The sequence below is a fragment of the Canis lupus genome, chromosome 6, assembly GCF_003254725.2.
Source record: "Canis lupus dingo isolate Sandy chromosome 6, ASM325472v2, whole genome shotgun sequence".
Classification (NCBI taxonomy): domain Eukaryota; kingdom Metazoa; phylum Chordata; class Mammalia; order Carnivora; family Canidae; genus Canis; species Canis lupus.
The window spans coordinates 65,380,577-65,396,743 of NC_064248.1; positions in this window are offsets into that span (position 1 = coordinate 65,380,577).

The following is a 16,167-nucleotide window of genomic DNA, read 5'->3' on the forward strand; positions in this document are numbered from 1 at the left end:
GCTATTTATTATCATGGAGTCATCTCACCAGTAAATATTTATAGGCAGTTTTATTTCTAGTTTAGGGTTTGAGCATTTTATCTAAAAAAGGTACTGTTGATTTGCTATTTTAGTTTTTGATAGAGAGCGTGTTTATGGCATGGCTGTGGGAGGTTTTTTTTTCTTTAATAATTTACAAAATTACCTGCAGTAAAATCTTCACCTGTTCTTTGTTTTCTTAGCACCACAAAATTGGAATTACATATAAAATCTTTCCTCCAGGAGATTTATGTCTACCACGGAAAGAAAATCTCCACTTAAATTTTTATGAAACATCGAAATTACAGTCAGCTTTAGCAAAACAATACAAAGGAGCCTTTTGTTGGGCAAGGAGTACTTCCAACATTTGAGGACATCATTCTTTATCTCCCGTTTAATTTTTATTTTCCTGTGGCAGCTTCTTTTGGTTTCATTGATTCCCCTGTTTGTAAATGCAGTGTGCTAATTTGTCTTTCATTACAGAAAGTTCCAAGTGCCAACCACAGAGGCTAACCCCAGCCAGAGGACAGGCCTCCAGACTGGTTGTGCTTTTCACAGTTTAATTTGAGGTTGTTACATGAAAAGACTGATGGCTGGCTGTTTCTCTCTTTCCCCCAAATATGATCACCCCATCCTTGAAGAGGGCAACGGTCCGCACCTGGCAACCCCAATTTTGCTGCACATGGAAGCAAAGAAAACCAAAGGCTGTCCTTCACTTGATTTGGACTTAAGTCTTTCTTTATTGAATTATGTGTTTTAATAAAGGGTTTATATAACATCCACAGAGCAGTTATCAATTAATTACCCATGGAAATTTAAGGGATGTAACACGGTGGTAGTTATTATACCCAGGGCATTAGACATATGTTACATAAAAGATGCAGTCACCTTGAAATTATATTGGCAAGGCTGCCGTTTTCCTATAGAATATTATACATTCTAATGTGAAAATTGAGTTAAAAACCTATTAGGAGATGGGAATGGCATGTTCCAAATGGTTTAAGACAGGCTTATCCACATTTCCAGTAAGCTCAGCAGAAATTTAGGAAAGTATGCCCACTGTTTGAGAAATTTCTTGAGTTCTTAGGGCATTCTTGCCTTCTGTGGATTGGGGTTTTGTATTTCAGAGAGCGAATGGGCAGCTCATGTAGAACCTTGGATCCATCTGAGTCAACCCATGGATTCGTCGAGAGTCACCCACTTAGGTGGGGGGAGATTATGTGTGTCCCTCCAGGTGCAGGCCTACAGCTGAGAGTTTTCTGCCTATGCACAGGCTCCTGAATGCAGGTGCCAAAAAGGACAGGGTAGAAAGAATAATGGAGAAGATAGATGGATGGTGACAGCGACCCAGGTAATAACTAACAAAAGAGAGAAAAGAGATCTTCCAGGTCCCAGAACAATGGTGGCAACTGCCAGGCAATAGCAGGGTCATTGCGGAAGGGAGGCAGAGAGGAGCCTACCAGGACCTCAAGTCAGTGACGAGGCTGCCAACAGGGTTAGAAGGGTTATTCCACCCATATATGCCCTGAGAACTGCCCAAATTCTCAGTCTCTAAATGATTTTCCGCAGCTGGAATAAAAGCTTATCTGACTTTGGAGGGGCATAAGGTGGTGGTGTTTGTTGTTTGTGTGTCTTTTTTAATCTATCAGGAATAAAAATTACTTTCCTTCCTAGCTGAAGAAGTTGCATTAGCTATTTTTGAAGCTATCATCTAAAATATCAGAAAATCAAAGTCATTACTTTGGGGCATTGTACTACATTGATTTTTAGAAAAATTACCTCCATAGCTATAGTTTATTTAAAAAATACCAGAAACCAGTGAAATGTTTACATTTAGCTATTCATTAAACAAATTTGAACAAAACCTAAGTCAAAGCTTCACACTAACACATTGCTACTATAAAAATAGAAGGAATTCATTCATGCATCCAGCGTTCAGTTTTGATTGAGTTCATCCCTGGAGAGTCACTCTGAGGAAAACGTAAAGGACACAGCCTCTGAGCTCAAGAGTAAAGGAAGAGGCAGCAACGGGAACATACAGCTGTCCCTTGAACAATTAGAGGGTCAGAGGTGCCAACCCTCACACAGTCGAAAATCTTTGTGAAACTTTTGACTCCCCCCATATTTAACTACTAATAGCCTACTGTCGACCAGAAGCCTTACCAATGACATCAGCTGTCCCTGAACACGCATTTTGTATGTGTATCATGTGCAGTATTCCTTCAATAAAGTAAGCTCAATGGGAACCCTGGGTGGCGTAGCGGTTTAGCGCCTGCCTTTGGCCCAGGGCGTGATCCTGGAGACCCAGGATCGAGTCCTCCGTCGGGCTCCCGGTGCATGGAGCCTGCTTCTCCCTCTGCCTATGTCTCTGCCTTTCTCTCTCTCTGTGTGACTATCATAAATAAATTAAATAAATACATAAATACATAAATAAATAAATAAATAAGGTAAGCTCAAGAAAAAAAATGTTACTAAGAAAATCATAAGAGAAAAGACATTTACCGTACTGTACTGTATGTATTGAAAAAAAAAATCCATGTTGAAGTGGACCCATGCGGTTCATGTGTTGTTCAAGGGTCAAGTGTAATCACACCCCGCGTGGATAAGTGACCTGCCTGGGTACCACAGGAAGGGATGTGGACACCAAGACGGATGAGTGCCTCATTCTACAAGCAAAAACTGGGCAAGGAAAGCAGAGGCACAGCTGAGCCTTGATGGATTGACAGCAGTTCAAAAGATGGAAGATGGGGGAAATGATTCTCCAGGAAGAAGACCCACGATGTACAGAGTAAGTTCCCCTGGGTCCACTCTCCTTTCCTACGATCGTGATTATAGAAGGCGTCTGCAGTGACAGTTGGCTTGCCCTCCTCTGGTTCATGTAACTGAGCAGGACTAGGACACTGAGAAGGCCCAGACTTTTTCTGGGAGCCAAGATTTTCCCTGAAAAACCAACTGACTCTAACTTGAGAGTGAATGTGAAAGGCACTGAGGAACCAGAAATGCCACAGATTTCATGCAAAAAAACCCTTTTCATCCAAGGCCTGACTTGCCCTGTTAGAATTTTGGTCACTCACTGACATCAGCAATAGCTTAAAGGAAAATTAACCAGGTGCTTATGATGAGCCTTAAGTGAACCACAAATGACTTACTAAATGCAAAAGATCGTCACACCTGAGAATAAAATAAATCTGCTGAACGAGAGTGTTCGGAAGGTAAATACACACCATTTTAATGACACACTCAGATTAGCTGTCAAGTGACAATAATCTTGAATACTCAGTGTCATTGTCACATTCGTTCTACCCTTCGAGCCCTAAAACAAAGTCATGGGAGCTAGGAAGATGACACTATCATTGTCATTTTACAGCACAGAAAGTTTTGATGATTTACCCAAAGCAACCTGGATTATCAATTGCAAAATTGCCAAGATATCCATCCGTATTCCTAAACCTACCATTTGAGCCTCCAGTGGTACAATCATAATTGAAAAATTTTAACAATCTTCTCCAAATTCAAAATTTTAAATATCATATTAAACTAAGGAGTGCAGTTTTTTTCATACTAAGTGAGAAATGAAGATTATCCGCTAATTTAATCTACTTCTCCTCTTCTGCATATAGGGTTTGAGCGTTACTTGCCATAGCATGGACTGACCTGAAATTGACAATACATCCTGGGTTTTTTTAAAAAAGGTTTTATTTTTATTTATTCATGAGAGACACAGAGAGAGAGAGAGGCAGAGACACAGGCAGAGGGAGAAGCAGGCTCCCTGCAGGGAGCCCGTCGTGGGACTGGATCCTGGGTCTCCAGGATCACGCCCTGGGCTGCTGGCGGCGCTAAACTGCTGAGCCACCAGGTCTGCCCCAACATGGCACTGTTCTGAGGCTGCCCTGGAAGGAAGCTGGTAAACCCTTAGCCATGGCACTTAACAAAGATTTAGAAGATGGAGAGAAATTACTGCTTATGTTAAAATGGAAAAAATAATTAATTGGCACACGAAATTAGAAGTCAGAAAAGAAGCATTGCTCCAGTAGATAATGAATTTGAATAATTCGGGCTACCAAAATAACCCAAATATTCCTGGCAGCATTAATTATCCAGATTCATGTTTTACTTTGAGTTTATTGAATAATTGTCAAAATCATACTTATTTTTGATTCATATATTTATGGTTGATACTAATTGTGAATTTTAAAGCTTCATTTTTAACAAGTTTAAGCATTACTTCCAGTTCCAAGGTTGGAAAGTAAATGCATTACCAATATGTAAATAAGCCTTGGTCCTTTATTCCACACTTAAAAAGGGTGTTTAAGAAGGAAATTCAAAGCTACTAATGATTCTCTTTCAGTTCTTTTAAAATGTTATAAAACTAACATCTTGTGTAGTGCTAACTAAACAATAGATTTATTCATCTTGTCTTACTGTTTTGGCTTTTCTTTACCGATAGCGCATTGTATTCTTTGTGCTGTTTATAATGACTATAATCTAAGGGGTTGCTAGGGCTGAAAGGGTAACTGCCGCCAGAAATCCGTGAGAGCGAGTTCATTAATACATTTTATAGTATAAGAGGAATAGATTTTTAAAGATCCATTGTATTCATGAATTTATATGGTCACCGTATTAGTAAGGTCAAATCCTAATCATGTATATGGTCCAGATGGTCTGCCTTGTTTTAGGGCTGCCATAAAAAATGAGTCCCAACTTAGTGGCTTAAAGCAACAGAAATTTATTTTCTCACAGTTCCAGGGGGCAGAAGTCTGAAATCAAGCCATCCCTCGGGCCATACCCCCTTCAAAATCTCTAGAGGAGAATCCTTCCTTGCCTCTGGGGGGCTCTGGGCATCCCTTGGCTTGTTGCGAGGTCACTCCAATGGTTACACCTGTCTTCCCAGGGCCTTCATCTCTATGCATCTCTCCTCTGTGAGGATACTTGTCATTGGACTTGTCACTCTGACAGATCATCCAGGATAGTCTCATCTTGAGATCTTTAACTTAATTATTTGGGGTCTGCAAAGACCCCTTTTCCAAATAAGAAAAGAATGTGAATTCACAGGTTGCAGGGGTTAGAACAGAGGCTTATCTTTGTGGAGGAGGGGGCACCAGTCAACCTGCTACAATCACCTGCCAAAGATTCCTACTCATGCACTCATCCCCATTAAAGGGTAAGTCTGTGCTGTTGCTGCAGGGACAGGCACCAGAACCCTGACTCACCGGTGCCATTGCAAAGTCCCAATCACAGTGACCACGTGACTGGGGAAAAAAGAGCTCTGAGAAGTGCACCCTTTAATTTGTGTTTCTCACAGCCTTGTTGAAGAAAACCCAGCATCAGACTGCTGATGTCCTGGGGCACCAATTACTCCAGGTTTCTTCTTTTGGCACAAATTTAACCTGGCAGTTTGCAAGTACATGTGTCTCTTGTTATGGGATCCTCCAGGAGAACCTACTGAAATCATGTCCCCTCTCTCTTGTTCCTCCCATCTGTCTTGAAGACATCTTTTTCCTATTAGGTTGGCTCAAGAGGCTTTTTTTTTTTTTTTTTTCCTTTTTATTATTAAATGTTTTTTCATAAGTCTGGGCTTCACTCAGACATCAGGAAGCCCCCACTGTTCTAGAACATTTTTCCCATGTTGACAAGTCCTTTAAAAGTGCTGTCATTTCTTCTTCAAAGAAAAAAAAATTCACATTGAAAAAAAATCTGCAGCATTTGTTCAAACTGAAAGATTTTTCATGAGCCCCAAACAGGCAAAATAAAGGGTATTCAACATTTCGCACTTGTGCAGTTTGCCACTGAATGATTCTACTGCATTTCATTTCATGTCTCAGGACACTACCAAGAAGGCCTTCATCTGTAATGACTGATATGTAAGCTGGAGAGCAGGTAAGATAGTCCTCTCTGCCCACATCACAGCTACCAAAGATTTTATTTTTGGGACGCCTGGGTGGCTCAGCGGTTGAGCGCCGCCTTCAGCCCAGGGCATGATCCCGGAGTCTGGGGATCGAGTCCCGTGTCGGGCTCCCTGCATGGGCCTGCGTCTCCCTCTGCCTGTGTCTGTTCCTCTCTCTCTCTGTGTGTCTCTTATGAGTAAATAAAAATAAATAAATAAATAAATAAATAAATAAATAAATAAATAGAAAGAAAGAAAGAAAGAAAGAAAGAAAGAAAGAAAGAAAGAAAGAAAGAAAAAGAAGTTTATTTTTATTTCTTTCCTACTGAGCCCTTAGCCAATCCTAGCCAAGGTGGGCTCCCCAACTCAAAAATTAATCTTTCTGCTACAAACCAAGTTGCAGTATTTCTGAGACAGGTACAATATCACTCACGTGCATCATTGTTCCAAACCCTGTAGGCACAGCATCTGTCTCATCCCCAGGTCAACACAGGCTTAGTAATTTCAGAAGAAATTTTAGACAGAGCCCCTGCATAATAAATAATTTGGCTGGACTTAGTCCCTGGTTCCTGAAAGGTAACCTCTAAATTTTGGAATTTTCTGTGTGCTAGGAGTATGATTCACCGTGGGCCTGACCACGCTTGAGTTGATGCCAATGAAATGATTCACAGTCAACCCTTAGATAGTCTGTGCTAACAAGATGTCTCAGAATGGGGGCTGGCCGTGTTAGAAAGACTTCCCATAAGAATAGAGGACTGAGGCTTTGAGCCATGTGATATTAGCCGAACTGCTGAAGACAGGAAGGCTACTGGGGATTAAGGTCAACCACATAGCCAGTGATTCAATCAGCTGTGCCTGTATAACAAGGTTCCAGCAGAAACTCTGGACCCTGAAGCTTGGGTGAGCTTCACTGCTTAGCAATATCCTGCTATTGTCACATATCCATGTGCCAGAGGGATAATGCATCCTGACTGTATGGGGAGAAGCCACAGAAGCTTCACATCTGGGACCTTTTTCAGATCTCCCCCTGCACATCTCTCACTTTAGCTGGTTCTAATTAGTATCTGTCTGTTGTAATAAAGATATAAAGGTGTAGGCATAAGTATAATGCTTCTTTGAGTTCTATGTAAGTTATTCTAGCGAATTATCAAAACTGAGGGGTGAGTATGAAACCCTGACCTGTAGTTAGTTGGTCAGAAGTGATAATGGCCTGTGGACACCAAGCTTATGACTGAAGTGAGGGCAGTCTTGTAGAGGATGATGCCCTTAAGCTATGAAGTTCGGCCCAAGTCCAAGTAGTCGGTGTCAGAAATCATTGCAGCCCCCAATTCACTACCTACTAGGTATTCCATATAGTGTATTAGTTTCCTATTACTGCTGGTCATAGTCGCCACAAACTAAATGACTAAAACTAATACAATGATGAACTTACAGTTTTGGAACTTAGAAGTCTGAAATGAGTTGTCGAGTGCTACATTCCTTCTGGAGGCTCTGGGGTAGAATGTGTTTTCTTGTCTGTTCCAGTTTCCAGAGGAGGCCTGTACTCCTTGGCTCATAATATCATCGTATCTCCTTCATCCCCTCGTGTCGGTTTGCAAACTGACTCCCATACATGGATGGAAGGCAAGGACAGATGGAAGAAAGAGGCGGACCGGTCCAGATTGGTGGGTGGCAGGATTAATAAACAGGGAACTTAACGAGGCCCATCTTGGGTGACTATAAGACCGGTAGATGTCTGCACCCACCCGCCATAATCTTCAAAGTTGAAATAGAGGCCTTGACTGGGTTCAGTCACGTATATGGTCCAGATGATGTCAACAATACATCACTATCTAAGGGCTGTGTCCTTGGGGTGGCTTCTAACACAGGGAAGGCAAGCAGAAGGCACATTCCAAAAACAGGAGAAGGGGTGAGTGCCCGGGTCCAGCTCACAGGTCCAACTCCACTTCTATTGTCACATGGTCTTCTCTGTGGCCCATCTGCCTCCCTCTCAAAAGGGTCCGCACAATTGCATTCGGCCTATCTGCAGTCCAGGATAACTGCCAACTCAAGATTCTTCCTTTAATCACATCTGCAAAGTCTCTCTTGAATGTAAGTTAACATATTTACGGGTTCCAGGGCACGGGCATATTTAAGGAGCCATTAGTCTGCCTACCATATACGGTTTTTGCCAATGGAAGAGGACTCCAAAGAAGTCGCCCTCCCTAGGTTTTTGTTCAAAGCCAAAACCATACTTCGAAATCATTTCAAAAGGCACAAGTATATTTTGCTAAATGTAATTGGTTTCTGTCTACATAGGCCTTTCTTGTTAAAATTTAATTATTACTACCCTTAGGGTTGTCTTTACTTTTCTTTTTATTTCCTCTTACATACCTATTATTATTAACCCAGATCCCTTACACTGGAAGTTTATATCTGAGAACAGAGAATAGGATTCTAAATTCTATTGCTAGAGTTCATTATAATCCTTCTTAAAATGGCTTCTGATCCTAACGCCCTCATTTTTCTCAATAGCAATATAGCAGAATAGTAATTGCAGGTAAGACAATGAGCAGAGGAATTAATTGTGTTTGAGTTACAAGTTTGGCTCCCCCAATTCACAGGTTGTATGTTCTCGGAGCAGCTACTAAATCTCTCCGAAGTTGAGTTTCTTCATCTGCATAGTGGCAATAATGGTTTTGTTGTAACCACATTAATTAAATCGCTGTGAGAATGAGAGATCTGGTGCAGTGTCTGGCACACAGTGGGTCAAAAATAAAATTCCCTTCTTTCCTTCACCTTCACCAACCATCGCAGACCTGAAGTGAGGCCTACCTGCTCTTAAAAGAAGCAATTCCTGAGAGATCGGGACTCTGGGTGCCCACCCTAAGCCATTATTCTACACACACACATTGATGAGCCAGGTTCCCAATATCAGTGCTTTTTAAACCATGCAGGTGTGTGCTACCTGGCCGTGGGGTGGGGGTGGGGGGATGCAATAGGAGAGGACGAGATCTTCCAACTTCATCTCATTCTCCTCTGCAGCCAGCGTGACCCCCGCCAGGTTACCTGAAATCTCCATAAGAGAACAGTGTCTGCTCTGTCTGTCTCTCCAGCACCTGCCAGAATGTAGGACACCCAGACCTCACTCCACAAATATTTACTGAACTAACTGAGAAAATGAACACATGCCTTGTTCCTTCTTGTTTTTTTCCATCTGATTCTGCTCTGCCCTCTAGTCCCCACTGTTATTTTTCATCCTGACCTATAGTCATCATTTAAGGACCAGCCCAACTACTACCCAGGCCTCACTCTCTTGCTAGGTTTTTCTGACCACTTCCCAGAGCCAGGCCTCACCTGCTTCTAAATGCCTCTGACATTCCCACTCTCTGGGACTTCTATCATGCACTGTGCTCTCCGTAACCTTTTCACCTCTATTAAATAGCATTTGAAAGTCCCTCAAGGACAGTTTGTCCTATACTTCTTAGTAGTACGGTGTCATTCATTTTATTGCACTTTGTTGTACTTCACAAATACTGAGGGTTTTTTTTTGCGTGTGTGTGTGTTTTGTTTTGTTTTGCTTTGTTTTGTTTTTACAAATGGAAGGTTTGTGACAACTCTGCATTGAGCAAGTCTGTCAGCACCATTTTCCCAACAGCATTGGCTCACTTCATGTTTCTGTGTCACATTTTGTGGATTCCTGCAATATTTCAAACTTTTTCATTAGTATTTTATTTGTTATGGGCATCAGTGATTACAGCTCACTGAAGCTCAGATGATAATTAGCATTTTTTAGCAATATTTTTTCCTTAAGGTATCTACATTATGTTTTAGACATAATGTTATAGAACCCTTAAAAGACTACAGTTAGTGTAAACTAACTGTATATGCCCTGGGAAGCCAAAAAAAAACTACTTGATCTGCTTTATTGAGATGCTGGCTTAATTATGATGGTCTGAAACTGAACCCACAGTGTGCCTGTATATAACCTGAGCACATAGTAGGCATTTGATAAATGCTTCTGGACTTGGCCTTCCCTTGCTTCAGGTAACACATATAGCCGGAGAACCTCAAGAAACATCACCATGGCTGTGGTTATATTTACAACTAGTCCATTTGGACTGAATTGTCAACATTGTTTAATTAAATTGCCTTTTCTTTAACAACATGCCTGATTGACATACTGAATCGACGACACAAAATCCAATTGCATTCACATTTGCAGTTTGCAACCTTTAGGTGAAACACAGTAGGGGGCCACCAAAAATGTTGCTGGCCTACTAATGGCATTCCCAGGTTGCATTTTGTAGAATTTTTGCCTCAAGTTTTGGGATTTCTCATTGTTTCTTTCATAAAGGATCACTCCAAGGTGTATGTAGGGGCTGGATGGTTATAGCAAATGGCAAACTGTGTTAATGGGAGTCAGGGAGGAACTTAATTATTCTCCCAATTTCCAAAGGCAATGATGTATCACATTAATACTTTTCCTTTGCTTTTCCTGCACGCTAGTAGCTGAAAGTGAAATGATGTCCCAGTCCCCAGTGTGTTTGCAAAGGTGTCATAAATTATACTTCTGCACCTTTTCAATGTAAGAGCCGTTTCCTCCTGATGCTCCTTGTCTGCACAGACCACAGACAGGATGGCACAGGCTACAAAAATAGTGAAGACAGTGTGATATTGCAAATTTATTTTAGGATTTTTTTTTTTTTTTTGGTAATTTGGGGATTTTCTCTGAATGATTTCCATTCCACAGGGCTGATGACTCTTAGTAACCAAATATTCCTAGGGTGTGATTTTTTTTTTTATTAGCCTAGTCAATCAATTTTAGTAGTATCCTTGAAATCTCTGAAATTCTGAAAATAACACACCTACGGTTTTACGATTCTGTGATCAGTCACCTCGCCACTTCATGATGAAGACCATAAATCGCTGGGGTGGCTCCTAATGGTGAGTGACGAGGGCCATGCCTCAGCATCACTCACTCCCCCGTGCAGATGGGGAACCAATGGAACTGATGATTCTCACTGTCTGAGCCGATGCAACCAAGTTCTTAGGATATTAGCCTACGTGTCTTCTAGCAAAACCAGCTCTGAGTGTAGCTTGTACAACTGTCAAGGGGAATCCTCTAGTTCGCAACGCTCTGAGAAGGACCAGATACAATTGCTAAGGCAGTAGAAATTTGTGGAAATAAAATTTCTCTTGAATTCAAAATATTCTTAGAGTCTATAATGTTGAGAATCAAAATCCAGTTAGCACAGAATAACTTTATATGGAAAAAAGACCAAGGAGAAAGAAAAAGGAAAGAGGGAGAGACTATATGGAAGAAGGAGAAAGGAAGAGTGAGTGAGAATGGAAACTGATTTTGAGATGTTTAAATAAAGTGAATTCTGGTCATTCAGATTGCACATCAATGTCTTTTCTTCTTGCTTATCTCAGCTTATTCTCTTGTATGACGATATACGTCTTATAAGCAAACAGTTACATTTCTGAAAAAATTACTTAGAAATGTCTACAGTGGGGGATCCCTGGGTGGCTCAGCTGTTTAGCGCCTGCCTTTGGCCCAGGGTGCAATCCGGAGTCCCGGGATCGAGTCCCGCATCGGGCTCCCGGTGCATGGAGCCTGCTTCTCCCTCTGCCTGTGTCTCTGCCTCTCTCTCCTCTCTCTATGACTATCATGAATAAATAATAAAAAAATAAAAATAAAAATAAATGTCTACAGTGCCAAAAAAAAATACATTTCATGAAAAAAATTATTTAGAACTGTCCACAGTCCACAGAGAAATATCTCATCACCCATTTTTGCCAGATATCTAAGATTTCCACTTACTTACTTGCACAAAATAACACATCAATTTCTTTATCCGTTTTTTCATGAAAGAGTGGTTGGAAAAGAAATATGAATTTTACACTTGCACACTATTTATTTTGACCTCTCTAGACACTTCAGCTTTATATATCAGATGTAAATTGATGGCTCAACTTTTGTTTATTCTAAGTAAATTTTTAAAAGATTTATTTATTTATTGGAGAGAGCAAGAGAGCAAGAGAGTGCAAGCGTGGGGCAGAGGAAGAGAGAGAAAGAGACTCTCATGCAGACGCCTCACTGAGCACGGAGCCTGAGGCTGCTGGATCCCCTGACCCTGAAATCACAACCTGAGCCGAAACCAAGAGTTGGACACTCAACCGACTGTGCCACTCAGGTGCCCCGAAGGCCCAACTTTTCTTAAGTTATAAAAAGAATAGAAGAATTCTCTTTTTTTTAAGGAGCATTTAGCTCTTCATAGCTACCAAAAATCCAGGTATCAAGTGCCAGATTGAAATGCTAGAGTAACAGTTATGTTTGGGCTTTTGTTGCTGTTGTTGTTGCTTGTCAGCTACTTCTGTTCTCAATTAAATTACTAGAAAAAAAGTATGGTGATTTAAGAAAATAGTCTCAAAGAAAGAGAACTGGACATATTGGTAATGAGAAACTGGGCTCCTATTCTTGGATCTCTCAAGTATGACTGGTCTTGGGAAGTAACTGAATGCCTCTGTTGCCTTTCTTGCCCCACCCCCTGCTCTCCAGTTAGACAGGAATGAGAGCTACCCTTCCTTCTGTTCAGAGATCTAATAAAAGAACAATAAGAAATACGCAAAATCCTATGTATACTTAGCAAGCTATATCACTACCAGACTGTTTGGGGGGAAGGGCCTCCAGTTACCAGTTAATCTGTGACAGACCCTATGCTAAGCATTTTGTATGCACTGTATCTTTTATTTTTTTTTATTTTTATTTTTTGCACTGTATCTTTTAATCCTTAAATAAGCTACAGTATTATTGTCTTGTTAAAGTCATAAAACTCTAACCAATTCAGTTTATGCAGCCCCCAAGGTGTGCTCATTCGCCATGCTATCTAGCCGGAGAGACCAAAGCAAAGGCAGAGAGCTATTGCACCACCATGGAATGTTCTCGGCTGTCTGCTGTGGCGGCGTTCCCAGTCCCACACGCTGTGCTCAGCACCGCAGCCTCATCTGTTGCCCCTGGACTTCCGCGTCACCCCTGAGCCATGAGGTGCTGTCCCACCCTTGCATACACAAACCAGAAACGTCAGGGAGCTCACGTCCCATGGGGCAAACGTTGACCAATGTGAGATACGGATGAAAGGATACAGTTTCCTCTCCGTCTGTCTATCCTCCATGCTATTTGGAGGCCAAGTAGCTTCATTCAGCTTCTCTGAAGACATTTTGAGAAACCAGTTTCTCACAAAGCCATGGCCAGCTCTGTAACTTACCTCCTGAATACCTGTCCTCCTTTCCTGGCCTTGTCTTCCTTCCACCTCGCTTCGACTTCCCTGGCGTTTCCACTTCGTAAACTACTAGCACTGAAGCTTTCACTTCAGGTTTTGTCTGATAGAAAACCCATCCTACAAGAGAAAGCCATCCAGGACAGACCTGACGGGGAATCACAGACTCACAAACAAAAGATCTCTTTGGTAGAGCACCACACAAGGTAAACCATACAGCAAGAAAAATTTCTTTCCGATCACCATTTATCTGACACAAATAATAACGCAATCCTCTCCATACAGCATAATGTTAAAGAATAAGAAACATGGCAAACAAACTCATAAAAAGGCCAATATCTCTCTCTTGGTTAGAATGGGCTCTGCTTATGTTACAGTAACAAACCGTTCCCAAATCTCAGACACTGAAAACGGATTTTTCTCCTTCAGCCAGTTCTCCATAGCAGCCGATCGTCCATGTAATGACGAAAAGATCCAGGCTGCTTCAATCCTGTGGCTCAGCCATCTCAACCCATTGCCTCTACTGTAGACAATGAAAGAGAGAGAGTTGAAAAACTCATGCAACTGTTCATCGCCTCCACTCAGAAGAACACATGTGACTCTTGGCCATATGTCTTCCCCCAATTGTAAGAAGCTGGGAAGAGTACTTTTCAGTGGTCCTCGGAGGAGACTTCATGCTGAAAAACACTGGTGTTGTCGACTATAACCCAATAGAATCTACTTAGTAGGTAGCTACTGCTTGTCAACGTTTTATGTTAAAAGAAATGTGTTTACCAGAGACATAATAAATCAAAATTTGAAATATATATCAGAGTTCACTGATGCTACTTAATTCAGTAATCTGTCACAGGAGTCAGATTACTCAATGCCCATTATTATTCAACACTCAAAGTCACTTGGGAGAGTCACTTTGACCTCACAGGCCTTGGTTTTTATTTTATTTTATTTTTTACTTTATTTAATTATTTGACAGAGAGACAGCGAGCACAAGTAGGCAGAGGGGTAAATAGGAGGAGAGGGAGAAGCAGACTCCCCCCCTGAGCAGGGAGCCCGTGGTGGGGCTCGATCCCAGGACCCTAGGATCATGACCAGAGCCCAAGGAACAAGCTCAACCGACTGAGCCACCCAGGAGCCCTGGGCCTTGGCTTCTTCATCTGCAAGCAGGACACTCAAGTAGCGTCCCTTCCGGAGCTTCCACGTCATCAGTTTTGCCCCAGTCGGCCCTGGGCACTTGGGGTGCACCACCAAGAGACAGCCCAAGGCTGTGTGCTCAGTCCTGTACTGCCCTGCACTGCCGTGTCGCAGTCAGTCCTACGGCCACCCCCCCACCCCACTCCTCCCAGGATTTGAACTGGTGGGCACCGTTCATCCCGATTTCAGAAACCAGGACGCTGGGGTCGCCCCTGCTTGCGTTTCTTGCCGCGCTCCAATAAGTGATTGAACGCCACGGAAAAAAGTTAGTGCATGACTCCTAACACGGAACATGGTGCACTAAATTTTGTCATTTTCCCCACTGTTTTATTATCCTTACCTGTTGAGAGAAAAGTGATTAAGCCGTGAGTGTTAGCTTTACTTGCAGAGTTAGAAGAAGCAGTGCGTGCTGCTGGAACGGCTCCTGCTCCGTGATTAGCTAATGGGGCGGAGGGCAGAGGGCAGGAGAAGGACCAGCAAGAGGTGCCTGGACCAGGGCTCGGGAGCAACTAACGCATTCCCATTGGGGTGACAAGGCAGGCTTGGTGGCTGGGGCTCCCTGAAGACATGTATGATTTTCATCTTCTTTTTCCTTTTCCTTGTCCTCAGTCTCTGACCTCAAGGTTCAAGCCCTGCATCATGAAGCGCAAACATACGCAGCCAGGATGTGGCCATTCTGCCCACAGCCTTTGTCTGATTCCTCCTTATGGGTGTCACAAGATGGTATCCAGCCCCCCAGCACCTATTAATAGTGCATTGGGTCCCATCGGGCTCCACCCCAGCACCTATTAATAGTGCATTGGGTCCCATCGGGCCCCGCCTCTGCTCTTCCAGGTGAGCTAACTAAAACCGACTCCTGTTGTCTACATGCCTCCATTTCAGACCACACTATATGAATGTAGTTAAACAGAATTATCCACCCTGGGTGATGTTAGTACCAAAGCAAGCCTCTTCTAAATAAGTATTAGGTTATGTTTTGAGTTCAGCACCTGTGGTTTTTGAGGAGTGGGCAAGTAGCACGTTAGAAGAAAGGAGAGATTCAGTATCATGCACTCGGTCTTGACGGGCTGCGGGGGGCAACGGGGGGTGGGAAGGGAAATGAAAGAGATCTTTGAAGACTGTGAGGGAAGGCATTTGGCAAACCCAAGAAGGGGAAACACTGTAGACACAGGAAAGCATGAAGGTATGCAATTAGAAGAAAATTGAGGTGTCTCCAGAATGAAGGAGGGCAGACATTGGATGAAGGGTGGAAAATTGAATTGAGTGGTAAGGAGATTAGTATGGGAGGAGAGAGAAGAATGGGTAAAAGATGCCAAGAACAACCAGAACGAGTAGAAGAAGGCGCAAGGGAGTCTCACTGCTCGCTCACACTCCAATATACACGGGGCTATTTCCTTGCATGTACAATTGGAGGTACAGCTTCTCAAATTTCTTCTCCTCCTCTACTTTCTTGGAGTTATGAGCGTCTAAATCCTGTGACTGCTGTTTCATTGTCTGAACTTTTGATTAGACTCAGAAGAGTTGCCAAAAACGTCCTCGAGTTCAGAACCATTTTCCGTGAAGCTCTGGGAGGAAAGGTCAGTTTACCTGCTTGACCCATTCGTTCGAGAAACATTTACTGAAATAATCTATTCCCCTAACTGCCTTGAGTTGATTTAAACCTCTTTTGTTATTTAGTCATAAATTCAAAAATATCCTTGGCTTCATTCCTCATGTATTAAGAGACCTGGATGTTGGCAGGATGTTTAAAATCTGAATAAACAAATTAAAAACTTATGAAAGTCAATGACCTGGATAATTAACACGTTTCAG